General features: G+C 37.8%; 1 protein-coding gene across 3 annotated transcripts in view; it reads left to right on the forward strand.

Annotated features, from left to right (window-relative positions):
- NXPH1 (neurexophilin 1) overlaps positions 1 to 27742 on the forward strand; it is a 139778-nt gene that overhangs the window by 67997 nt on the left and 44039 nt on the right. The window lies entirely within an intron of this gene.

Genomic DNA, 27742 nt, shown 5'->3' on the forward strand with positions numbered 1-27742 from the left:
GTCTTCTTTAGTGTGAGGAGAATGGGAGCTTTGTGTTGAGGTCCAGACCGAGACTGGACATCTGTAACTTTGAACGAAGTTTGCTGCAGCTTGCATTATGCCTGATGTTTGCACAAATGTCCAGGAGGTGAGGGAGCAAGGAACCTTTCTCCAAATACTTGCCCTGCTTTACAGACTGTGGGCATGAGTGCAGGCTCTAACTTCTTTCCCATGAGGGTCTGTTTTTTGCACTGTCAGTTGGGAAATGTACAGAATGATCCTTGTGCTTTTGCAAATAGAAAAATCAGGTGAGCTGCAACATGCTTTGATATAGTAAACAATGTGTTTGCCCCAAGGAATCTGTGATAAAAGCTAGAGATTGGGAAGAGAAAGTAAATACTTGCAACAGAGTGGTGGAGGTGCTTTGGGAATCTTTTATAGAGGGAAAATCCAATAAAGGTCAGATTTACAAACAGAAATCAAGGCTTTGAGTATGCAATTAAGTACCTGTTTTAAACTCAGAGTATCTGCTGGCATGTAAACTTAATTCATAAGTGGATGTTCAGTTTTCTGTCTACATATAAGCTATCTGAAAATATATTTGTAGTACCTTCATATGCATCTAAAACTTAATCTTGTAGATCCCTATTTCACACAAAGCAGGTACTGCTTCATATTTCTGTAAAGTGCTAAAATTTAAAATATTCTTAAAATATTTCCTTGAATAGTATTCTGAAAAGACACATTGTAAATTACTTTGTGGTTTTCTAGAGGCAGTAATGACAATCACTGAAAGGGCACAAAAGGATGAGATATTTATACTGAACTGCTTTCCTTCCTCATCTAGGAAGGTGATATCCAAGCATCCCACCCAACTGTTAGCATTTGCAGTTGAAGGCTTTCACACTTGTGAATCAGAAAGTTGGTTCTGCTGTCCTGTTACGTGTCATTCTATCAGTGTGACAGGGAAGATCACAAGACAGAATATGAAGGGAAAAGATATGGAGAATTAACATGGTATGTGGTATAAGCCATTTCCTTTGGACTGCACCATTCCAGGAGTCAGGAAAGCACACTGGACCTCTCTGTAAAGAATCTGTAAAGATGTTGACCTAAGCATCATATGGGTCACTGAAAACTTGAATAATTCTTGAATATTTCAGCTCATTTCATTCCTCAAATGCCACTTTAAACATTATGTACATGGTTGTTACAACTGCATAGTGAGTTCCCTTGGGTTTTTTGCTCACTCTGAGAACTAATTTGACTCTTCTTGTGACTGGGAACAGTATTCCTGTTTGGCTTAAACCCAAAGATTTGCAGGAAAAGAGAAAACTAGAGAAAGGTTTATATAAAGCTACAGGAGGTCTGAAACTCAGATCCGAAAGTGATGTTGCTTACAATTACATAAGCAGTGTTCCCATGCATTTATCCCAGCTATAACCAATAGCTAATAACAAATTATGGAGGCCCAATGTGATTTATGCTCAGAGGTTTCTATACGGTAATTTGTGTGAATAAAAGTTACCATTATTTCTTTTTCTATACAAAGAAAGGAAACAATTTAATTCTTCTGGCATTTTCTTGTGGAGAATATAATTTTCTATAGTTTTAAATGGCATTAGCACAGCAATCAGATTTTGAGATGAAAGATAAATGCTTCTGGACCTGGTCTGTAAATGTACAAAACACTAAACAATAAACAGAACAGCTCCCTAACCTTTGTATTTCAAAGGGCATTAGCATTTTGCTTTATAGGCAGATAGCTTCCCAAACCGTTTTGCCTCCAAGTGACCTATTCCACTATTTCAGAACTGTGTTAAGTAACCTCTCAATGTTAAAAGAACCCTAAAATTTAAACATTAAGATTATTTAGAAGACACTTTGATATAACAGTATATTAACATTTTTAATTGATGATCACTTCTGATGAAATGATTTCCACAGATGAAATTTAAGAGATTATTGTAAATGTGTAACAGTGGGGGGAAACCAGTCTAGCTCTGTCAGAAGAAAATGATATGTAATAGCATTAATCCTCAAGCTGCATCTGAAAATACGCAGGAAAGCCAGTGTCTTGTAATTATAAAAGGCAGCAGCAATGACGTGACAAAGATAGCCCCATGTGGTCATCTCCAGCGATCAGGAGAAAAGGAACCAAATAAATCAGGGCAACAATCCAGGTGTCAGCAGTGGGGGAAGCGGCTGCCTGTGTGGGGAGGCAGGGAGGGGGCAGGTGAGGCAGCAGCCTGCAGGTGCACGGGTGGGCAGGACAGGTAACAGAGCTCAGCTGGGGTACGAGGGAGAGGAGGGGAAATCTTGGCTCAGGGGCTGCCTTCAGCTGCCTCACGCTGCACTGCTGTAACTTCTGGAGTCTGAATGCTGCATTGTAGACTTCATCTGTCTCGATTTGTAGACAGGAGAAAGATTTCCTTTTTAATCAGGGCATGCTGCAGAAAACCCAGAGGAGATTATTGCTTCTAGTTCATGCTTTTTATTTTCTAACAAAGAAGGCTATCTCGTTACTTTCTCATACTAGGTCGGAGCACGTATACAGCATCTCACATGTCAAGTGGCTTTAATTACCCTTCTAAAAGCGAGTGATTAGAAATAAAGCAAGTAGTGTTAAATCTCTGAACTACTACTGAGGTTTTTCTGGACTTTCATTGGATAGGTTCTTTTGACTGCAGTGAGAATTTGCCTGAGTAAAAAGTGAAAAGAGGTTATAGCTTTAATTACTGAATTGAGCTACAGGAGAAATCAATGCCACATTCATTTAAATTTGCCATACTGGAGCCTGCCGTAGGCCTCATGAAACCACTGCCCTGCCTTTGTTACCCGTGCACATCTCAGAGGCTGATTTTTTTTTCACTGTTTCCTTACAGGTGGATTGTTACAGTTCCAAGTAACTGCAAGATGTGTCAGCAGCTGCTGCTGTTATTGATAAATTGTGCAGCCACTTTGACTAGGACACACTGAGGTGCCTTTGAGGGAGCAAAATAAGAGGATTTAAAGGCAAAGCCCTAGATAGAGTGATATATGAAGTGCTCAACCTGCCTGGGTGTGAATGGTTGTGCTGGGTTGATAGCTGTGCTATAATGTGTTCACAGTAATGTCTTACTGAAGGCAACACTACATAGTTTGAAAGGTCTGGGTAAACACTGTATGGCTGCACTCCTCCTCAAACAGACCTTAGGGGAAGGGTCTCACCTCCCTTTTGGGGGAAAAAAAGTATTATTTTTTTTTAATTTCTCAGGGCACAGTTTGCTCCCAGTGATGTGCCTGATTTTGTCTGTTCCTCTTTCCCTCTGGTTCTTCATTTACTGGGAAAACCTGAGTTTGCTGCCCTTTCTCCTTCTACAGCTAGGGTTAAATACAAGGAAGGCTCGCTCTCCTGTTTATTGTCCTGCCTACACAAAGCTGTGTCATCTCACTGGGCTCCTTCCTTCAACTTTCAAATTTTGTCATGGGCTTTTGCTGTTCTTTTCTGTCACTTGCAAGAGGATGTTTTTCCCTCTGTTTTTATGGGTTTGGATCTGAGGGTAGAAAGTGCAATAAACATCGAAATAAAGCCACAGTAAAAGTAAAGAAGGATCCACACACAGAGCCCAAGGATGTGCACTCTTTTGGTTATGTACTTAAAAGGCCCTTACATTTCTGTGCAAGAGGGAATGATTGCTTTTGAAAGTACATTTAGGGATATTCACAGAAATGCTTTGTGAATATCAGTGGATGAAGACTTACATTTAAAGTAGTCAATGATGGAAAAAAAAATTGACACATAAACAACTTTTCAGGTTGCATGAGTTACAAAAATGCAGTGCAGTATGAAAACATACTGTCACTGCCTTGATTCAGAGGGTAAGCAAGGAGGAAGCAACTAGTCACATTGAAAAGGCAAGCATTAGGATTAAAAGTTAGAAAAGAAGATGGTGCCATTTTGCTTGAATACCCAACAGGCTGGTTTGCACTTGGTAAAGCAAAACATTTTGCTGGTATTGTCACATTGTTTTGAGCTGACATTTGGAAGTATGCATCTATGATAAACATGTAGGAGAAATAACCTGTATTGAGATGACAGGAGATATGATTAGATCATGAGCAATCCAGATCCCTCAGCAGAGAAACGATATTCACACCAGACTGAGATGAAAATAGACAGGTTGTGAAGAGATTAAGGTTTGCATGACACAAAGCTGGGAGCTGGTCTCACAGCATGATACAGGCTTATAAAACAGGCTTTCCTCTGTCCATACAGGAACCTTCAAATCAGTCACCCTGAAAGGAGATGATTGCTGAGAATTTAGGCAGGGTGTCTGGCATGCCTATGAGCCTGTGGCTGATAAGTGGCAAAGCAGAGCACTGATGTTATAGCACATGTGGTAGAGTGAGACCTGGTGGGCTGGAGGTTAAAAGGGGCTGCCTAAAATGCATAAATACTCATTCTATTCTGCTGGTAGAAGTCGATCTGGCTTGTAGACTAATTTAGAGTTTGCCTTGGAGGCATGACAAAATGTTCTCAATCCTGTCTGTTTGGCAGACATAACATTGATGTTCTGCTGAGTTGCTGAACATATCTTCACCATGACCCGTGATGCAAAGTATCAAAATATTTGTTGCCAGTATTTTGTCATCCTGATTTTAAACATTATCTAATATCCCCCTAATCTATTATCTAATATCCTCCATCTAACTTGTTTCTTTCAATTGTGTGGCATTGACTGTTTATAGAAGGAGTTTAAAATAAAATGCCTTTCTTTGCAGAAGAAAAAAAAAAAAAAGGATTCTACAGTTTGTAGTTTTGTACACCATTTTAATTTGGCTGAAATTTCAAACTGATGTCAAACTTTTGCAGAAGCAGTTTGGTAGAGTTTTCATTATTTTCATATTTTTCATCTTTCATCATGATTTAATTGTTTTTACTCAAATCCAAGATGTCTGCAAGATAAAAGATATTGCATTCAGTTGAATTAAACATACTTCAGATAGTGAGCAGATCATCAGATGTTTATAAAGTATGTTTATAATCATAGCAATCTTTTCTCTCTGCAACTATAAGGTCAATTTGCTTTTTAAATTTAAGGTCCTTTGTTGTATTTTGGTTGTCATGCCTCCTTACTCCCATCTCCAGATGTCTCAACAATTAGGAATAGAGTAGGGATTGCACATCATTCCTACAGGGGACACAGATGAAAGGATCAAGGCTGAAGGGATAACACATGAAAAGAAGCAGAAGGAATTATTATTGCCAAGTCCAACAAGCTTTCAGAGCAGGGTGTCAGAATGGATTGACTTCAATTAAAAAAAATTGGTAACAACTGCATTAAATGTATGACTAAGAACCTCAGGAACTTGACTATTGTTTGATATTTCCACATTCACTTTGCATGTCAGTCAGCATTAGTGACTGTCTGGGAAGCTGACACTGAAATAGTTTGGTTGTTAAGTATTGGCAATGATTAGCCCTTTTTTGGAGGACCATTTTGGGGTGTAGATCACTGTCTTTATCCTTGGCTTGTTGACAGCTATTTTCTACTGTATCTCATACTTGTTGCAATCTGTTTTAAAGTCTGCTTTGAATATGAATACTTTGTGGTAGTGTCACCTTCCCTAACAGCTCTTCAGCATACTTTGTCCTCATGCATAACTTACATAATGATGAATGGAAAACATCAGTACTACTGGATGTAGCCTGTGAATATATTTTTGTAGGTCTAACAGCATGTTTGGACTTCTACTGGAACTGATAAAGCCTGAAATTATTGAAAACTAGCTCTTCTATTTTATGTTTCTTAACCCAAGTCAATTCTTATTGAGCTGCACTCCAGGAGCAGGCAAATCAGTAGGTGGCATGGAAAATTTTGCTTTATATTTGTGTGAATACATAACCATAGGGTCTCTAGTCTAGTGCAATTGTGTCCTGATAAGTGACAATACAAAAATACTTCTTTTATAAACTTGTTCCCACTCTGCAGGAGCTATAGATTTATTTATAATAATGACATTAAAAAGAGATATTTTCTAAAGGCCAAAGATGAAGCTTAAAATAGGACAAGTGATATATATTTCCCTGACACTGGGGTTTCCCCAGGCTTGAATCAGGTTTGCCAAAGTGCAAGCAAATTATTAAGTTGAACCTTGGCTGCCTATAGTTTCAACCCCTTTCTCTCTCCAGCACTGCAGCAACCTTTCCTTACTTCAGAGACCACTTGGGACCTTGGCTTCCCAACCTATTCTGCCCCAAGAGGTGGACCCAGGGTGCGTTGTGGTAACCACTCTGTTGCCTTCTCTGGCAAAGAGAAGGGATGTAACTGAAGCCCAGGCCTCAAATGGGTGCTACAACCCGTGCTTTGCCTGGGGGTGGTGAGGAATGTTAGTTACAGCAAGAGCAGACCTTTCACTTCAGGCTTCCAGATCAAAGAGCTGCAAAAGGAATTTAGCTGCACTTTTGTCATTTCATCACAATTTTTCATGGAGCTCACCATGATGGAGGACTTAAGATGCTGTCATGAAGCAGAGTTGTGTGGGTAAACCCCAAATCAGTGCATTAGCTGTGGAAACAAGAGAGCTTTTCTGCCAAAGATCATTGCTGTTGAACTTTAAAGAAGCAACAGGCAATCCAGAGCCCAGCCAACTAGCAATTTAACTCTGAATTGTAGTTCATCTGTCAGCAGTTGATTCCTATAACTGGCAAGAAAAAAGAAAAAAGAAAAACAAAGCCCATCATCAAAATACACTGTTCAGTAGACCTTTTTGTGAATCCAGCCATAAACACGATGCCTTCCCTCACTGCAGGCTTAATTACATGGGACAAAAGGCATATTTGGATAATTAGGCAGCCTATAAAACAAAGTCTTGTGTGTGCCTTCCTGTTCTTGTTTTCCTTCCAGGTGGGTCAGTTCACAGATGTGAAATGTCTTTTGAAAAGTCACTTAAAATCTGTTTTCTTTCTTTTTGAGGACATCATCACATTCATGCTTTAATTGATACTATATGAACTATAGATGGATGTTAATTAGAAAATGATTCAAAACCCAAAGGAGCTACATGCCCAAATACCAAACTGTATCACAGAGGATGTGTCTCTTCTAGGTCAACTCATCACACCATGCTCAGGTTTCACCAGTGCATTGAAGAATATTTTCTGGCTAACTGATAGATGGGGAAAGAAGAGAATGACAAACTGGAGTTTTGGAAAATATGTCTGAGGAAATGTTTTTCTGGAGAAAGGTTTAGGGAAAAAAAGCATAATTTATACCTGCTGTGATTACATAGCATATATTATATACCTGATATATTATTATATAGGCACTCAGACATGCAAGTAGCCAGCTTTGACAGATAAGAACAGAATTTGTAATTTGCTTGATATGGGAACTTTATTTCAAGCATAAGTCTGATTTATTATTTAAGAATCAAACACCTTGACACGCTGCCTCACATCCTTTCTTTTACAGTGTGTCATATTTTTTCTGCTGATATTGCAACAGTTGCACTGAAATTCTTAGCTCTTCAACACAGTTTGAAAAAGAGCTTACGAAAATACTGAAAGAGCCCCATCTGGTTTTCCTCTTTATCTGTCTGTCTCTTCCACTAGCACATTTTAATATTCTTTTCTGGAGCAGGTGATGGGATTTGAATGTCCTAACCAGCCCTGGCTCAACTTAAAGGACTGTAGAGAAGTAGAGACCTCTATTGGGAGCATCATATCCTAGCCAAGTTTTATATGTTGCATCCATACAGGTCAGAAAAGCTTCTACCTTTTCAAATTGTGCTTTAAAGATTCCTCTACTATGTCAGACATAGTCAGATACCACTTTGGTTTAGCTTACATGAAGGTAGAATCCCAGTAAGGCTGCAACTTCGGATGTAATTGGAGGAGACAAAATTTCAACAGATTTCTCTTCTTGGTAGTTTGTGTCTTTACCACTTTTATCTGCTTGTCGAATACACTGAAAAAAACTATGGATTTTGGCATGAGGAAAACATCCTTTATTTTTTTGAAAGCCCAGACAAAATCTGGGTTGAGATGAGTGTCCTTGAATAAAACAGGTATGAGAACTAAGAGGAGGCTTATTGAACAAATGGTACGGAATATGATTTTCTAATTTTCTTGGCATTTCAAAATACTTCAGAATGAGTGGGGATGGACCTAGGTTTCTCAGGCTCACATTATGGAGATGCTTTAGCAGAAAAAGGGCCACAAAACAGTCAGCTTTCAGTATATTATCTCCTTCCTTTCCCTTATAAACCACTGTTATGAAAGTCACACACCTACATTTAAGATGTTATTCTAGTGTTACTTGTTTTCTCACAGCAACTGAACTCTACTTTCATCTTGCAATATGCCAAATATAGCTTAGAGGTTTTAAAATGGAATTAAGAGTGACTGTGTTATTGATACTTAAGGTGCAGGCTTGAGAGGCAGCAAAAAGGTAGAAAAACCAGTAGAAAATAAGTATGCCTTTAATAGTTATTATTTTTTATAGTAAAGGATGTGTTTAGTGGATAGTATATGTGAAGGTGTGGCTTTCATTTTTTAAAACCTAAAACTGGGTAATTTGTTACAGTTGTAGGTAGTGTCTGAGACAAGTTCAGTCTGGAGCACACCAAGTAAACTAAATAAAAATATTTACAGAGTGGAGTTGTTCTGAGAACACACTGCAAGGCAAGCTTTACATACTTTTCACAGAAAATCATGATTCAAAACCTGTGGTCGCTGTTTTAGTATGATGGGAGAGTAAAGTCAACAACAACAACAACAACAACTATGTAAAAATGAAAGAGAATGTGACTACCTAAAGCATTGTTTCTGGCTAATAGCTTGCAGTCTCTGAGGAAAGGGGAGCACAGGAGCTTCCTACTCCAAAGGAAGCTGGAAGGAAAGGCTGGGCAGAACCAAGGTATCATGTGAGCCTTGTTTTGTATGTGAGCAAGCAGCTCTGGACAAAGGGTAGGGGTGATGAGGTATCCTGCAGTGAGCCCTGCAGGACAGTGGGCAGCTGGCCTCTTCAGTGTCTCCCCTGGGATGGCCCACCCTCTGTGAGAAACTTGGCTGAAAGGGCTGAAATGAGGTCAGTCTCTCATTTTTCCACATTCCCTAGTTCTACCTGGGAATTTACTTAGTTATTTTAGCTGGAATTCCAGCAGAGAGGGAGGATAGTCTCTTGTTGCTTGGACATGGGAGGTAAGAAAGGGGCTGGTCACCTCTTCCCTCCATAACACTCTGGGCACTTTTCTTAACCCCACAAAGCCTGCTTTTATTTCACCAACCCATGTGCCACAGACATATCTGTTAGTGGGGAGTGACAGCTCTGTCTCGATCTGCAACAGCATTCACTGCTGCTCTGATAAGCAGATTGGATCTTAAATGAACTTGAAACACAAGATGACAGTTTGGGAAATGTAAAATTGAAATATGAATGGGTTATATGCTACTGCATGTGTGGGGGAGGAAAACGTGATAACTGAGCAGTTTAAATAGCAGGGTTCCCCTCTGTTTCTTTTCTTCCTAGTGCTTGTAGTAAATTACGGGCTTAGTACTCAGACTCCAGTGCATATTTTACCACCTTGTTTCATAAGTCTGAATACAGCATTTAGTGGGAGGACAGCCTGTAATTATGTTGTAAGTTATCAAACAAACTGCAGATGTATAAATGTGAGGGTAGGCTTAACTACTTTGTTTTGAAAGGGAACTTTAATATTAAACAAATGTGTACTTATTGGAAATGGCAGTGTTGAAAGCCTGCATTGTGAATCTGACTTAATAAACCTAATCTTTCCCTAAAGCTCTGTATATTATGGAGAAGTAATAAGATATCTTGACTAACTAAAATATTTTCCTTCATCTTTGAAAAAGAACACTACTTCTAAAAGTAATTAATTGCTTGATTTAAAGCATCCCATGTACATGACCAGATTTTTAATATTACCTGTACAGATATGATAGATTGCAATAATGAGACAAGCACGTGAACAGTGTGTAGTTAGAACACATAATTCAAATGTTTGTGGGCATTTAGAGAGAGGAAAATAATATTTGCATCTATTTTTAGAAATCCTTCCTGTAAGAATCAAGCTTTGATAAACAGTGGTAGATATGAACCTCCACCCAAAATTGCATCTGAACCTAGGGCAAATATTTAATATTTCTCAAGAGCTGTGCATTGTATTTCTTCACCTTTTACTGCCTTTTTTTTTTGTTTGTTTGTTTGGTTTTTTTGGTTTTTTTTTGTTTTCTTCACCCAGGACAGAACAGAAATATCACAAGGAACACACAATTTTTAGAATAAGTCTGATTAATCTTAAAGATGTGCCCTGAACATTATTGTTCAGTCCACTTTTATAGGTACAGTAGGTTTGGATTATTCATTCACACACAGGTGAATGTGGGTATAATGGGAATTTCTGTTAGCCTGTATGAACTACTCTCAAACTTTTTCAAAGTTTTCCTGCTTTTTACTCCTAAATAAGAACAGGTTGTCTCTATTGGTACTGTACAGGATGTATGCTACTAGGATAAAGGTTTTGTCACTTGTCCTACAAAGGTGTTTAAGCGAGCAGTTAAAAAATTTGTCTCTCCTGATTATCTGACTGATGATAATAGAAAGTCCAGACATTTAAAACTTATTTAGTATGGAGAAATTTGCAGGTATTTTCAGCTGGGACAAACAGGGATCAGCATGAACTATTCTGAGTTGGCGATCTGTCTTTGAAACCCATGTCATTTTACTGTTCCAGTGGATTTGTTAATAACTGGCTGTACTGGTCTAAGGAGCAAGGAAGCAGAAGGCACTTAGGCACTTTTGAAGATAAGTAGTGAAGGAGCAGTGTGCTGTTCAAAGTACTGAGGAATAGAAGAAAGGAATGAGAGAGGAAAGAAGTGGAGCAGGGAAATGGGAACCTTGTAATTCACATGACTCTCGGTGGGAAGACTGTCTAGAGACCAGGGGTGGTGACAGATGGACACAGAGAGTCCATTCACTGCTTGTACTTGAGGTATTTGCTTTCTGTTGCAGTTTGACCTTTCATCTGAATATGTCAGCTCACCTGCTGTGGAACCAGCATCCAGTGCTTGCATGGTCCATAAGGATATGAATATTTTTTGCTGGATCAGGCACTTCGTACATCATCTAATACCGAAGGCATAAAAATTGTCATTACAGCCATCTGCAATTTTTAGCAAAGGTTAATGCCTTTAAAAGAATTTTCTTTTTCTGACTAATCCACCCTATACCAAATAATGTGACTAAAATCTCTTGATGGAATATTTCCAATGCTGTTAAAGGGCCATAATAAACTACGAGAAAGTGCTCTCCTATTTTCTTCTTTTTCTATTAGAGAACAGAGATTTACAAAGGACCCAGTTAAGTAGAGCATTAATGAATGGCTGTATTAATTGTTTACAAGAGCAAAGAACTAAGAACTTGCTGCAACAGGAAAAACAAGTTATAGGGGGAAGAGTTGCATTGCTGAACACTTTGAAAAGTATCTTTATAAACTGGCCCTTTCTCAAGAGACCAAACAAGTGCTTTCAGAAGATCAAGTAACTACTTTTTTCATGCTGAATTGAGCAAAAAATGTGTTCTAATAGACATACCTGACTGCTTTCATGGTTAGATCAAATTTTACCTTCACATACCTGCACTCCCTGCAGCTATGGGAGTACACATTAGGTTTTCCAACAACACCAAAAAATTTTCTACAAAGGTCTCAAACCTTCTCAAAAACCTTCTAAAATCCCTTTTCCAGTGGGTGAGCGTGATAGCTCAGACAACATACTTGAAGGCATAGTATAATGGAAAGGAAAGAGTACCTGTGCCTGTTCTGTGTGAGTTTTAATGACAGACTGTTAGCACAAGATGTTAACACAAGGATGCAGGAATCTCAGCATGTAAGATCCCAATGTAATTTGTGAGTTATATGCACATTCTAAATCTTTTGGGTCTTAGGTTGAATTTGAGAGGCTGAAAGGTTCAGAGACAATAACCACTACATTTTTGTAAATAAGTTTCAGTTGCTATTGCTTTCAACATAATAAAAGAACAAACCAGAAAAAAAAAATTTAATTTTAAAAACTAAATCATGTTAATTTTGAGCTTTATTATGCCTATTCAGTTAACTCCTATGTAATTTAATAGTAAAGCTTCAACAGTTATATTCAGGCACTGTATTGGGTCCTGGGGTCCTGGTCCATATCCTATATGATCAAAAGTCATAAAAGTCATCTGATCAACAGGCACAGCAAGTGTATATGTCTTTAATCTTGTCCAGTTGTAAGATAATGGGATTTGTATTAAAACTCAAAGGAAAGCCTGATCTAAGTGTCATTATATCAGATTTCAGGTAGTCTTAGGGTGTGCACATTGAGTGTTACCATAATTTGGGTGATACTTGTTAACTTAATAAAGCTTTTGTGGATTTTGGATCAGAATCCTTTGCTTCAGTGAGTTTTTGTAATTGACTCAAAGGGAGATATCGTGCTTGTTTACAGTTCCATATATATATTTGTGAAAATGTGTCACTAATAAGAAGATCTGCTGTGCATTATTATTTTTATTTTGATTGAAAGCAGAGACCTCAGCTCTGGAAACAGAATCACAGAATATGCTGAGTTGGAAAAGACCCACAGGGATCATCGAGTCCATCTCCCGGCCCTGCACAGGACCACCCCCAAGAGTCACACCATGTACCTGAGACCATTGTCCAAATGCTTCTTGTACTCTGGCAGCCTTGGTGCAGTGAGCACTTCCTGGGGAGCCTGTTTCAGTGCCTGTTTCAGCCACCCTCTGGGTGAAAAACCTTTTTCTAATATCCAACCTAAACGTCTCCTGGCATAACTTCAGGCCATTCCCTCTGGTCCTCTCACTGGTCAGTACAGAGAAGAGATCCTTCCTCTGCCCCTGCTCTTCCTCTCATGTAACTGCAGTGAGGTCTCCCTTCAATCTCCTCCAGGTTGAACAGACCAAGTGACCTCAGCCACTGCTCATACAGCTTCCCCTCCAGACCCTTCACCATCCTTGCTGCCCTCCTTTGGATGCTCTCTAGCTTAATGTCTATTGTGGCACCCAGAACTGCCCCCAGCACTCGAGGTGAGGCTGCCCCAGCTCAGAGCAGAGCAGGACAATCCCCTCCTTGCCTGGCTGGTGATGCTGTGCTGATGCTCCCCAGGACAGGGTTGGCCCTCCTGGCTGCCAGGGCACTGCTGGTTCATGTTCATCCTGACATTGACCAGGACCCCCAGGTCCCTTTCTGTGGCACTGCTCTCCAGCCTCTCATTCCCCAGTCTGTCTGTACATCCAGGGTTGTTTCATCCCAGGTGCAGAATCTGACTCTGTCTCTTGTTGAACTTCATAATGGTCAGTGATTGCGCTGCTCTATAATCAGTCAAGGTCTCTCTTTGTGCTAAGTGCTGTTCATGATCATGACATGACACAAATATTTTTTCAAGTTACCTTCTGATCAAAACTCCTAGTTTAGTATCAAAACTCTTCAATACTTTTAAGACATGGTAAAAATCACATGTACTACAAAATTGCAAGACAGAAAATTTTAATAACTTTTTTTTTTAGCATAGAAAAAGTGAAAATGAAGGTCCCTTGAAATGGCCTCTTATTTTAGTGGTATCTGCACAATAATTTGGAAGAAAAGTACTACTGGTATCCTTTGTTTCACTAATAGCATTAATTTATTGTGCTTTTATGCTTTTATTTATGAAGATTTGGTGAAATGAGGAGCAGGACTAGAGAAAGGAGGAATTATTTTTTTGCTCAGAGTACAAATTAAGGACCAAAATATATTACAAATATGAATTAATCAGTGACAATCTAATTGAATCAGGATGTCTCTGAATGCTTGAGACTGGCGACAGCTGCTCCATTAACATATATTTCTAGCTGTGTAGATACTGAGACACAAAAGAGGAAATTTACAATCCATGAATCCCTCAATGGAAACAACAAAATTACATTGATACTTTTAACATCTTTCCAGTAATAGTGGAGATATTTCCCATGTGGCCAACTTCCAGTATGAAACTTCTAGTAGTGAAAGTAATCCATGCATTCCCTCAGTCTCTATAGGTAATAGGCCAATAACATGAGGATGCAATCACAGTCACCAACAGAGACAAGCTCCACTGCTAGCAGCATAATGAATAAGCAAACTTGAACGTATCAAATGTGTTCCTCAGAAAAACACATACTTCTTCCCATGAGAAAAGGAAAACCAAAGAAGGCTAAATGAATGAGTTTTGCTGGAGCATTTGTGCTACAGCATTGAGGCAATTTTATTATTAATCTATGCCACAATAACTTAATACACAATAATAAGCATGGAAGTGAACTCTAAGTGTGAAAGTCCAATGGAGTCTGTACTTTGTAGCATTCAGCACCATCATTGTTCTTGAAGTGGCGGGGAGAGACGATATTGCCGAAATTATAATCGGAGAATCTGCCTCTGTGGGCCAGGACAACCTAATTCCACTCAGAGGTCTGCAGGGCACAGCGAGTGTATTGAAAACTGCTACTGATGCACCAAATAGGCATTTTTTAAAGTCAAAACTATGTCAGTCACTCTGATGACTCGGCAGCCACCCAACAAGCAGTAACTCAAAATGTACGGATCAGCATTTGATAGAAGTTTGTGAAATGAAGTTTTATTAGCTCTTCAGAAAAATTCATCATGCTGCAATATTTTTTCTTATTTGCTTTTCTTGAGAAACTAAGTAATTTTTATAAGATCTAAGAAGAAATTGAACCCACAATCTTCCTTTGCTGAATGACAGTGACTTTGAAAGTCATAATGTTCCTCACATAGCAGTACTGCTCCTGTTGTAATTAGTCCCTAGAAACAGCTTTCTAGTGAGGGAAACACAATATCATCCCACAGAGACAGACTGTGCAGTAAACAGACATTGTTTTGTATTAATGTTAAATTAATTGAATGGATTGGAAATTTGGTCTTGGTTCAACCTGTCTGAAACCATGGAATGCTTTGCTGCCCTTTTAGTTCCTTCAGGTGCCAGAGATTTTAGTGTGAATTATTTACACCATTTGTATGTACAAAACCTGAAAGGAGCTTTTGGCAGCTTTATGAGAATCTGGTAGAAGAAACCTAAAATTCCCCTGAGTTTTTGCAGTTATGCAATACAAATTTCTATATTACAAAGTTCTCCTGTTTCAAAGGAAATCTAGTAAAGGTCTGGTCAAGCAGAGGCAGTAAGTGTTGGAAAATTATCCAACCTATTGCTTTCTGTGTACAGTTTACCATAGAATCATAGAATGGTTTGAACTGGAAAGAACCTTAAAGGTCATCTCGTTATGGCCCCACTAACATGGACTGGGGTGGTACCTACTAGATCAGCTTGCTCAGAGTCATCTACAGTCTGCTCTTATACTCTTTTTCCTCCAAGACTGCAAGAAGTTCGAAAGTTTGTAAATAGTTCACAATTAGTAATTACCTGAACTTAGTGAACATATTTTTCTATTTATAAAATGTTCAATATAATTCTGTCCCATGCTTATCTTTCCTTCATTTCCTAGAATAATCAATTAAAAATGTAATCTTTACATTCTGGAAAATCCTCTGTAGGAGTTGGATATTGGGTGTGAGACTGTTACATCTAACCTATTAATCAATTATAATTGATTTGGAAATTGTCATGCTGCACACATTTTTGCCTGTACAACTTCTCTTCAAGATGACTTGCAGAGGAAAAGCACAAAAAAAAGGACTTAAAATTATGTAAAAAATCAAAAGGAAATTAATAATTTTGTGGATGTGTGTCTGCATCCATCCAAAAGGTTCTGTAGGAAATGGGGCAAAATTTAAAGTTTTCAAAGATCTAAAGAGAGTGTTTCAAATCCAGGGAGAATCATGTACCAGGTACTATTACTCAGATTGTGTGTGTCTTGAGGTTTGAATTTTCTGTGGGCATAGAAAGGTCACAGAACTTAATGCTTGATCAAAAACTTGATCAAATACTAATCCCCTATTTGTTTTTAGTTTTGTCCATCAACTTGTACATGATTTGCATGATTTTTACTGACATTTGCTTTTCTGTCTCCTTTGGCTTTTTAAAAATTCCACCCTGCACATAATATCTTGCACATTAACATGCGCTGTAGATCTGGTTCTGTAGAGTGCTCTCAAACAAAACAAAGCTCATATGATCCCCAGCACCATTCCTGAAACCAGCAGCACCCTGTAGCATTAGGTGCTTGTGATCCGTCAGGCAAGCTGTGTTTTAAAAGAAAAGAAAAGAAAAGCATCTCATAAAAACACACACATTTGATCTTTACAACTATTTTTAGTTTGTGTCAATCTTTTATGGCCCTGGGCAACAGAGGCAAAATGCCAACCTTGGCAATCTTTTCAGACACTCTAATATGCCAAGTTCTGGCTGCAGCACATTTTTATCAGGATTGTTTTCCAGCCTCAGTAAACTGCTTCAAATGCTGGTGTGCCTGTTATGGATATGACATCCGTGGAGACCACAATGATTGCAATCAAAAAGTAGCAGAGAAAATAGAGAGAGTTAGTGTCAGTTCTGATTCTCACTATCCCTTTCATCATGACAATAAATTAATACAGCTCAGCTTCTACTCTGGTAAGCCTTTTCCCTAAGAACAAGGTATTAGAATCCTAGTGCTTAACATTCACAGTGAAATATTCTGGTGTTACAAATGTAGTAGAAGTATAGTATGAAATGCAAAAAAGTATGTCTGTGCAATGTCATGATAAGAATGTACATGCACAGAAGAGTCAAGAAATTTGAAGTGATGATTCTCACAGGAGTTTTAACTTAGTCTTTTTCTACCTTGCAGAGAATTTCCTAACACTTTCTTTAGCAGCTATTTCTAAGTCTAAATGCAGTGTGGATTCTGTGTTTGCCCTGAAAATGATAACTTTGATTTGTTTGACATTTTGGTGAGTGTGAATTTCTTAACCTATTGTCACAAAAATATTATTTTAAAGGATGCTTTTTTTTCAAGAGTAAGTGCTTTCCATCCTTTAAAAATGTAGATATGTAAAAAAGGAAAAATAGCAAATTGTGGTGTGTAGTATTGTAAAGAAAATGGCATGGTGTTGAAGTTTTTGGACAACTAGTTGACCATGTAATCAGTAGCGTAACAATATCCATGTTTGCATAATGGTAACATATGATTAGAAGTGCTGAACAGATAAGGAAATTGTTTTGATTATGTTATATGCATTTCAGCACTTCCCAGCATGCCAGGATGCATTTTTTCTGTGTTTAATATCCAATGCAATACCCAGAGAGTCTGTTTTGACTTTGTAGAACTGGATCAGTATCTGAAGCCTTGACCTTATAGTACCTTAAGCATCCTTGTAATCCATTTGCATTGGAGCCTTGAGTCAGGATTGTTATAAATATCCTGCTCTACAAAGGCCAATAGATGTTCTAGAATATGTTGTTTTTTATGTGTTAATGCATTTGTTTCTTATCTGCTACTTCCAAACTCAGTCAAGTATGAAATCTTCCCCTTTGACTATGTACATACAGCATTTGAAACTTGCCAAATAACTCTTTTCTGGACTAAGCAGTATGCAAAAAAATGACAAGGACATTTTCTTTAAAGTACAAAAGACAGTTTTTAAATGAAAAATAGCCACATTTTACTTTATTCATCATGAAAGGTGGTAAACTGCAGACTGAGCACAAAAATGAAAAATATCAGTTCAGACGATATTTTTGCTTTTGAAAAACAAAAAAGAAGCTCTCAAAATAGGATTTGGCACAAAATTGCCGCTATGCTTATATTTGCTCTTGAGTTTGCTATAAAAATATGACCTTTTCAATATTTTCTCCTTGGGAGGAAGCTCTTATCTTCAGTTTCCTTTCCAGAGGAGATTAGTGAATTAATACTAGTGCATCCTCTCCCTAAATAAGCCAGCAGCAGGACCAAATATGATTTCTTTCATGACTGAACAGTATGGTACCATGCCATCACCTGGACTCAGAGAAAACCAAGGCTTTGCTCTCCAAAAGTCTCAATGAAGAGCACAGAAGTTAACTACAGAGCCTGCACCAATACACTGCAAGGCATAATTGTTTAATTTCTCAAATGGGGGTTGGCCAACACATTTTTTTTAACTAGGGATTTTTTTTCTCTAGGGATCATTAGAGAAGACATAGTGTTCTTTACTCATAGTTCCAAGTATCAGTTGTTGTTGGACTCTTGTTTCTGAGGGGACCTCAACTTTCAAGATGAATAGTCTGTTCAGTGATATTCTGCTCTAATGAGCTGGCTCTCCTACCCAGGACAACCTGATGCTGTGCAATCATGCAAAGTACTTCTGAAGCAATAAAATACAGGATAAACCCATGCATGTTTCTGTCCTTCTATCCCCCAACCCTAACCCCTGTCACCCTGCATGAAACCAAAAGGAGATAGTGAAATACTAATGCACTGTGGTATAACTCTTAGGCTGCTGAAGGGCACGTGCAGGTGGGAGAGGTTGTTGTTTTCATATATTGTGTTGAGGGAGGATAGAAAATCATCTTTGTTAGTTTTGCTGATAATCTTCTGTATGGTCTCAGATGTTGCTGACTAGTAGGTGACCTAATTTATGGTAACACAGCACTTGTGACAACATTGTTGAAACTGTTCTATCCATTGTTTACTTGCTATCTACCCTGAAAAGATAACACTTGAGTTAATTAGTGAAAACAGCTGAAATGTTCTGTGGACAGGTGTTTTCTCTGGGCTTTGCAGTTATAACTGGAATCATTTGGCATTTCTCAAATCTGCTTTTAAGATGCAGATATGACTCTTGTAGTCCTAATCCTTTGTCAGATATATCAACTTCAAAAATTCTGTTTGACCTTAAAGACAGAAATAGGACTTGATTAATATTCTGTGTATGCTTTTCACATTTACAAGACTGGTAATGCAAAAAAAACTTGAAATAGAGTTTTCATAAGAAAATCTTCCAGCAAATAAAAACAGATCATAAAAGGAATACATTTTTTGACTGTCAGAATCTTCTCATTCATAAAATACCTTTGAAGTCTACTAATGGTGAACAGAAATAAAAAAAAGTGTCAGTTATCCCAATGAAAAATACAAGAAACCAAGCTTTATGGAAATTTTCTCTGTAGCACTTCAGACTGGGGACACAGGACAGCCTTTCTCTTTGTCATGGTTTAACCAAGCCCCACACAACCACTTGCTTACACTCCTTCCCCCAGTGGGATGGGCAGAGAATTGGAATGGTAAACTGAGACAACACATGGGTTGAGATAAAGACTGTTTAATAGGTAAGGCAAAAGCTGTGCACACAAAAGCAAAGCAATACAAGAAATTAATTCACTATTTCATCACTTTTTGGACAGGCAGATTTTCAGCTATGTCCAGGAAAGCAGGGCTCCATCATGCATCTTCACTCTCCAAAAATTTATAGCTCAAGGACTGCCTGTGGCTGAGGATGCAGAATCATACTGGTATGATACATGGACAGAGGTAGGACAAGCCAGGGGGCTTAATCTTCCTGATGGATAATAGGAATAATGACCAATTGAACAAAAATATGACTTCAAAGTGATTAATTTCCTATGCAATGAGATTCAATATAGTGAAAATTTTGAAATTCACATTGTCACTGCTGTTACGTATGCTAAAGATAAATAGACTAAGAACAGTTACAGAGACCTTCCTTAAGCAATCAGTATTTGAAAAGAAGAAAAGCACAATAATTTTATATTTAACCAACAGAACACTCCAAAATTAATTGCTTTTATTTCTTTCCATTGTTTGTCTCTCTGGCATATCAAGCTGACTGTCCTTTTGTATTCTATGTTGATGATAGTACTACAGTAAGGCTGTCCTCCTGCCAACACAGTGCATAGTTAAGAGAAATCTGGAACATGGAAATGTCAGCTGCTGGCTTGGCTATTAAAAGTAATTACTCTCTGGTAAAACCCAACTGTTGCAGAATGCTTTGTAGACTAAAATCAGCACCTTCACTCTGTAATATGTTATTTAAATATTAATTAAGGTCCATCTTTGTAAAAATTCTCATCTGAGATGATACTGGCAAGTATTATAATGAAAACCTATCAAGTTTCTGGGAAATAAAATTTCTAAAACCTTGTCACTTGAAAGGCTCTTTGCTGATGAGTATCTTTGAAGAATTAGCCTACATGTCCATGAAAAAAGAGCTAAACAAATGAGAAACAAGCAAATATTTGGAAAAAGAGAAAGCATAAAACATTCTCTAGTTTCTTTCATTATTCTACCTTTTAATTACTAGGATAATTAAGGAAGAGAAATGTTTTCATATTCTTTTGCAAGTAAAAGGCAGTTTTGGTTTGGAAGATGCTAATTTCTTGCATAAATGAGAAAATACCAAGTCTGATTGCACTCAAAGCTTTCTTTACACTGGCTTGGTGGCATTCAAGTGTGTACAGACATTCACTGATTTTACATATTGTGTTTAATTTCTTCCCTGACATAGTGCCTACAATCTTTTCCATAGTCAAAACTTGGAAATTTGCCATCTTCAATGAAACATGCAAAGATCTATTTGCTTGTCAGACCTGAGATACTTACTTTCCTCGAAGCCCTACAATATTGCATGTAAAATCAGTCTGTAGCTATGTGAAAAGGTTGAAAGCTTTATGGTGAGCCAAGGTATCTATCTTCCCACTGCAGAGCTAACACATTTTCCCCTGCCAGGAAGTGCAGTAGTCTCTATCTTACAGAATGCTTTTGATTGCTCTGAGTGTTTTTCCTGCAGCCTGTCTAAATTTTCTCTGGGGTAGCACTGACTGCTGAAACATCATCTAACCTTTACATGCAATCCATTAGCATCTTTTGGCAGAACAATCTGCGAGTAGAAAATTGCTAGTATTCGAGAGCCTGCAGGAGAACTCAAATTCTGCATTTTTCTGGGTCCTAATACCTGGGAAGAAGGGCTGTTCTTCTGATGGGAGAACTCATATTTGAACCTCTTTCTGGAGTTGTGAGACCCTTTGGGCCCCCCAGCACCTGTCTGATCTGGGCACTTGGCAGCAGCTCAGTTCCTGGAGGTTGGGGAATGGCAATCAATTCTAATTATTGGCTGATGCTGTAAATAGGCACTTGGTCCTGGAGGATCTGAGCTTATGCCAGAAATTACGAGCGTTTAGTAGTCCCCTGGCTAGTGTACACACTTGCAGCTACTAATTAGCAGTAGCTTTTTGCTTCCCTGCTCTGTGGAGAATGGAACTGGTGCTAAATACCAGTCCTCCTAAGACAGTTGTGCTATGTTCAGATTATGCTAGCCTACGGCCAACATGAAGAAAAGGTTGGTCTTTCCCTTTCCCCCAGCCTTGCCTCCTTGTTGTGCTGGCACTTTTTGATTGTGTGATGGCTTACTCCAAAACTAACCCTCCAGAAATCAGATATCAGTAAACTGATGTGACTCATTTCATGGCTCCATTTAGTGTTAGAGCTGATGAAAAGGAGGAAATTGCAATCTGAGGCCATAGGAAAGAGGATCCTTTTTTTTTTTTTTGACAGCAGGGGAACCTTGGATTGGCTTAAACCATCATGAAATGAGCCAATGAGCCCTTTAGATATTTTGATGCCCTTTGAATAATTTTTAAGCTCTCAAGGGACAAAAGACTCACAGCTCTAGAGTACAGTTGGGGAAGAGAAAGGAATAAATGTGATGTGATGAAAACAAACTATGCAAATTTTGTTAAGCATGCATGGATGGTTTAACATCTCTTTAAGAACTGAAACTACTTTCACTTCTGTATACTAACTCCCAGAAACCTTTTAAATCATGCTGAGGGATCAGCTATTTGTGTTCCTTACTCTTTCCAGCCACTTTCCAATGGTGCCATATCTCTTGTGCTTGAATACGTTCCTCTTCAACCTAATTGTAGTTTGTATTAAGGAATTACTTCAGGATTTGTTGCTGGTACAAAGTAACCTGATTTGCACTGTATTTGTGTCCAGAGTGTACGTTTACAGCAGTTTGGCAGAGCAAAACAGACTGTTCCAACAGCAGGAGATTCTTTCCTAGAGGAATATTTCTATAAACATGGAATTTTGGCTTGATGTTTTTTCAGTCATTACTGGAAAGAGTTAAAGTGTCTTATCTCTTGCATTTGTCTGCAACGTCGACTTTGTATAGAACATCTGTCATTTGGTTAGTCTTTATTACCATTCATGTTGAAGCAATGATGAATTGCTGTTTCAATGTCTTCATCAGATTGCACAGATATGTTCTTTGAGCATCTACTCATTTATCCTCAAAGGACTATCTGGATGGTTTAATTGATTGAATGTAGCACAATGGCATGTGTCAATCTACTAGCCAGCCGTTTCATAATATCTCACTCCTTTTAATGTGGCTTTAGAGAATGCTACATAATGAATGAGTAACAACTACCATATCTCCTGGCTATATAGATCTATTGATTGAATCACTGCGTGTCTATTAGGGACTCTGGATCTTTCACAGAGTTAGGAAAGCAACATGCTTCTCTTTTAAAAAATATTAAAAATATTTTTTAGCATTTACTAAAAAATTCCAGATGATTTTTGCCACTGTTGCTGCAGGCATGCCTGGCTTTTAATGAATTTCACTGGATTTGTGCTTATAGACTTCTCAGGTTTTTTTTTTTTTTTTTTGTGTCACATAGTCTTACTGTATGGCGTATTTGTTGGATGCAACTTCTTTTATAGGCTTTTGCCTAACCTTTAACACATGAAGATCACAGCAATTCTTTTTGATAGAAGCTTAGTTTCAGTTTCAAGAAGTAATAGTTAAGTCATAATTTAATCTTTTTTCTGCTTTAAAAATTGGTTTTGGTATGAACTAAGAAACTTATATTTCAGTATCACATCAGAATGAGGAGCTGGATGTCAATCCTGTCAATTAGGCTCAGATAACAGGAGCTATTTTGTGTTCTTCAGAAAGTCTGTATATGTAAGAAGGGATTAGCTTTATGGCTAGTAGCTGGCAGAGAGCTGAAACTAACACTAGGCTGAATTTTGTATATATATTTATGCAGTACTTCTGAAAACATGAAATATGTGTCTCTTCAGCACAGCAGTATAAATAGCCTTTTTTCCATGTATTCCCCAGACAGACTTCCCTCTACTTGGCTTCTGTTATCTTCTTTGCTGCTTCTATCACATTTCCCCTTCACCTAACATGCTCTCTGTACTTTGGGCTGTGGATGATATAGCTTAGTGTCCTTCCACATGATACAAAGGCTTTTGTCTCCAGGTTATTCCCAGATGGCTGGGGATATAGTGAACTGTAAATCAGCTTCATAGTCTAATGAAACTATTAGACTTTTTGTCTACTCCAGTACTTTGCATTTTGACTCCAGAGATGGCTAAATAGTCTGGGTTTATAATTTTCTCTAATTTGGTCCAATTTTGTGTCCTTAGAAATCACAGCAGATTGCCCATTGCACATTTACAGGTCCATTTCTCCAATCTTTCTACTCCCATGCTCTAGTGGAGATCTCAGTGAAGGTTCTCAATACAGCTGTGCTTCTATCACTGAAGATGGCCTGTAGCATTATTTTGCTTGGCAGCATTTTGAATAGTCCATGGTTTTGCATTTGAATATTTAGAATTTGTGTGCAGATTTATAGAATTTATTTTTACACTATGGTACAAAAGCAACTACAAAAACCTAACAAAGACAACCTTGACAAACATTACACTAAAATGTTCTTATTTTAACAGAGTGACCTCTTAATTCTTTATCCTCAGTTTTGAATCAAGAAGTAACTGTGGCTGGAATTTTTAATCTACAAATAATTGCAGCTACATTTTACAGCACTTAGCCTGATTACAGTTCCCACAGAGCTATGGTGCAATGTGACTTGCATGCAGCTCTGTTTCTGTTACAGGGTCTGAGTTTATCCTGCATTTTTTCCTGATCCAGTAGATTCTAAGGCATATTTTGATGAAATAGTATGTCTTAAAAATTTACCAATTTATGGAAGCCAAAATTTTTCACAGTAATGTAAGCATCTCAGTAAGCCTAATTGAAGATTTCTATCCTCTAATGGTTGAAATTCTGATTAAAAACAGTGAGATAGGCGGAGAGAGATCTGAAACCCAAGAGAGCTGCTATCTCTTAGTGCATTAATGCAGGGAGAGTATGAAAAGGAACTGAAAATGAGTCTTCACCATATTGGTGGCTAATCACTTAACTTCTCAATGTATCAACTCTTGTGGATGTTCTGTGCTCGCTCATTTTCATTTATAACTTCTCCAACAGGGGAATCTCCTTCCATATTTTGGAAACCCATGTGTTCCAAAATTTGTGGGGCTGAAATAAGCAAGTTACTCTCTCCCATCTTCACTTTTAATCTATTTCAAAAATGAAAAAAATAGGTAATGATAATAGGGAAAATACTTATTCAGATGTATTGGCAAGCTGAGAAGGAGCTGGGAGGAAAATCAAGAGAAAATTCTGGCCATGGTTCCACATGTTTTAATGCATCTTTCCTCTTTTGCTTGGTTTATGTAATTGAAGAACTTAAGGTTATAAAGATGACATGAGAGTCACCTGGAGTCCTGAATTAAGCAAACTTAATTAGATTTACTGAAGCTGATTTTTGCTGCTCTAAATCTCTTTTCTCTCATGCTGCTAAATCAGCAATCTCCAGAAACAGGGACAGTTTAGTAGTAAGACAGTAGCACTCATAGTAAGCCTTGGTTTGTGTCTGAAAGAGCAATAGTAAGTGTTTAATGGTTAGACTGGTTGCCAAAGTACCATGCTAGTAGGTTCCTGATAAAGCTGTGAATTCTAAGCTACTACAGTTTTATTCTAATACTCTGATTAGTTGATGGCACTGGAGATGGTGTATCAGGAAATACCAGCTGCATTTTCTGTCTTGCAGTCTCTCTGGAGATTAAGCAATTCTGTTTGTTTATCTTAGTATTTTTTGTTGTTGCAGGTAGTACTTTTTTTGCTATACATGTACATGACTCACATGCATTTTCAGAAGTGAGAGTAGCTTTGGCTGTTAAAAAATTGATAAGAACCTCCTTCACACTTGATTGAGTTCATTCTTCAGTCAAATGCTCTATTGAGACACCCTCACTTCCTTGTCTTCCTTGGCTGAAGACAATGGATTGAGATATTTTCTTCTATTAAACTTGCTTCTAAGGGTTGGAGAATGAAACCATAGTGTCACAATTTTTGCAAAATAATAAACTCTGAACAAAAATGCAATGGAGATGATCTATTTCAGGCATAAAAACATGAATGACAGGATTAGTATGAATGTTCCCTAAGAACTTTCCATCTTCCTATAACAAACTTTATTTCTTAATTAATATTCCTGGACAACACAATGAATCTTCACAGGGTTTCTGGTGTTGCTATACCTACTATAGTACTTTTGCACTTACTGTACTGCCTGTTGAAATTATTCAGTGCATTGCTTTATACTGTCTTTAAAGTAGTCACAATTAAAATCTAGCATTTGCCAGCAAATAGCATGAGAATTTTATGAATCTGTACTCTTCTGTGATACTAACAAGTGAGAATGTAACTGTGAGGATGTTGCTTAGAATGGTCTCTTGCAGGTGCAATATGGATGTATATATTGCTAATGATGATGATTGTGACAGATGAACTCTCTAATCTCAGGGAATTTTTGATATTAGACTACTTATACACATTCTTGTCTTTGAAGGACTTGAGTCTTGAGAAACCAAGAAAAAGTTTTATGGTCTAAAGCCTGGGCAGTGATTTTTGGCATTCGGGTGCTAGGACACTTCCAATGCTTTGTTGTACATGACAACAAACTGTGTCAGGAAAGCTCTATGAATATATTAATTGTTCTCTAGGGTATTATGTTAGTGCCTTATATTCCCTTCCAGTTAAGACTCCTTATAGGTGCTGTTTGCAAAGAAAAAAAAATCTGTTGGGATCAGGGTGTGGCACTGCCAGGTCTTAACATATGCCTGACACAGTTGTATTAGCTTTTTAAGCATGCATATCTTGCAGAGGGGAATCTCAGCTGCAGTCCTGCCTCTCCACACCATGGCATTTGGGCGTCAGTGCTTCAGCTCCCCTTGCTCTAGCTGACCTCCTTTATTGGTGATTACTGGCTCTATTAGAAGTGCTTTGTGGAATTCTGTGGGATATGTGTAAACAAAAGAGCTATACAAATGTACACAAATGTAGTACGGTGACACTGCTGATGTGTTGATTTTGGCATGACAACATGCCAGTTGGGGGAAGCCAGAGGCTAATATTCAACAGATGGCAAAGTCCTAAACCCTATAATAATGGCTGCAGTTATTTTCATTACTGTCATTTGATGACACACACAATAGTGGGGAAAGACTTGAACGGGTAATCACAGGAAATACACTCCGAAGGACCAGATGCACTTCAAACTCCTAAAATGCTGATGGATGTTCAGGCTGAATGCCACTGTTGTCCATATTCCAGGTATATTTTTTGCTGAGGACTGGAAGCCACACTGTTTGCTGTCATATATGAGGCTAGCATTTTCACTTCTGTCGTAACCAGGAACAAAACATAAAAATTGGCATTTTTTGTATGAAGGGAAATTATTCTATACTGCTGATATGTCTGTATATTATTATCACATATACAGTGATATATTATTTTTCAAATTTTTCAACATGAAGATCAAAGCATGAAAAATTAGAAAAGCCTAAAGAATTTTAAAAAAAAATAAATCACAAGCTTGTCTGATTAGTCCTGATAAAAATCATACCAATTTATATGAATAAAAGCATTAGATACCTTGAAGTTTTACAAGGTTAAAGGTATTTTTCTTCCTCCAGCTTAAGAAACCTGTGAACTGTTTGTTATTATCCTGTGCACAGGGAACTTCCACATAATAATTTGAAGGTTTTAAACATTATTTAGAATTTTATGATTTTCCTTTTTCAGATTTGAAGGATAAAATTATGATAATCTATGTTCTGGCAGAAAAAGACATTGGCTTTTAGAAAATTAATTAGATCATATTTGAATATTCATAGAACTACTTTGCATTTGGGGAAAAAATAGTTCTTTTTGGTTTCTAGGAGATTTAGGAGTGACCTACTCTGACCCAGTTTTAAAAAAGGTCCAGCAAAGCAGGTCTTTTTCTGAGCTATTTATTACAGCATCTATAATCATGATACATTCACAGGCTTTGACTCAATTTGTATTAACAGGGTCATGCTGTGATTCCTTCATGTTTATTTTATTTTTCTAAAAAAAGAAAGAGAAAGTAAAATCATGTTTCTTTATTTAGCAAATTTGTACAAACCTTCCCACACTACAACAAAGCCAGAATATTTCACACCTACCATCAGTGATCTAATACTTAATATTAAGACAGCTCCTACTGTGACATGTTTCTTCCCTCTGCTGGGCTAACAACATAATAGGGATCAGGAAAACAGTTCTGAACATGGCATTGCTAAAATCTCTGAAAAAAATTCTAGGTTAAGCCTTCTTTCTGACCCTACCTTCTGTAATTGGTGCAAAGCAGATTGAGAGAACCTGGAGCAAAACAATCTTATTAAATCAGTCTGCTGCTTTTTCAGCTGATGTTGAGCTACTTATTGAGGTCCTTGTTGCAAATCCTGATGTATTCATGGCTTCTATAAAATGGAGCATTGAAAAAGCCATAAACAAGGAGGGAAATCCATAAATCAACCTGACTGGGAAATTGAAATTATAACAAGACTTTTACAAATGTCCTAATAAAATGAGAGAGGTTGGTGTTTTGGTTTTTTTTTTT

This window comes from Parus major, chromosome 2 (assembly GCF_001522545.3).
Source record: "Parus major isolate Abel chromosome 2, Parus_major1.1, whole genome shotgun sequence".
NCBI lineage: Eukaryota > Metazoa > Chordata > Aves > Passeriformes > Paridae > Parus > Parus major.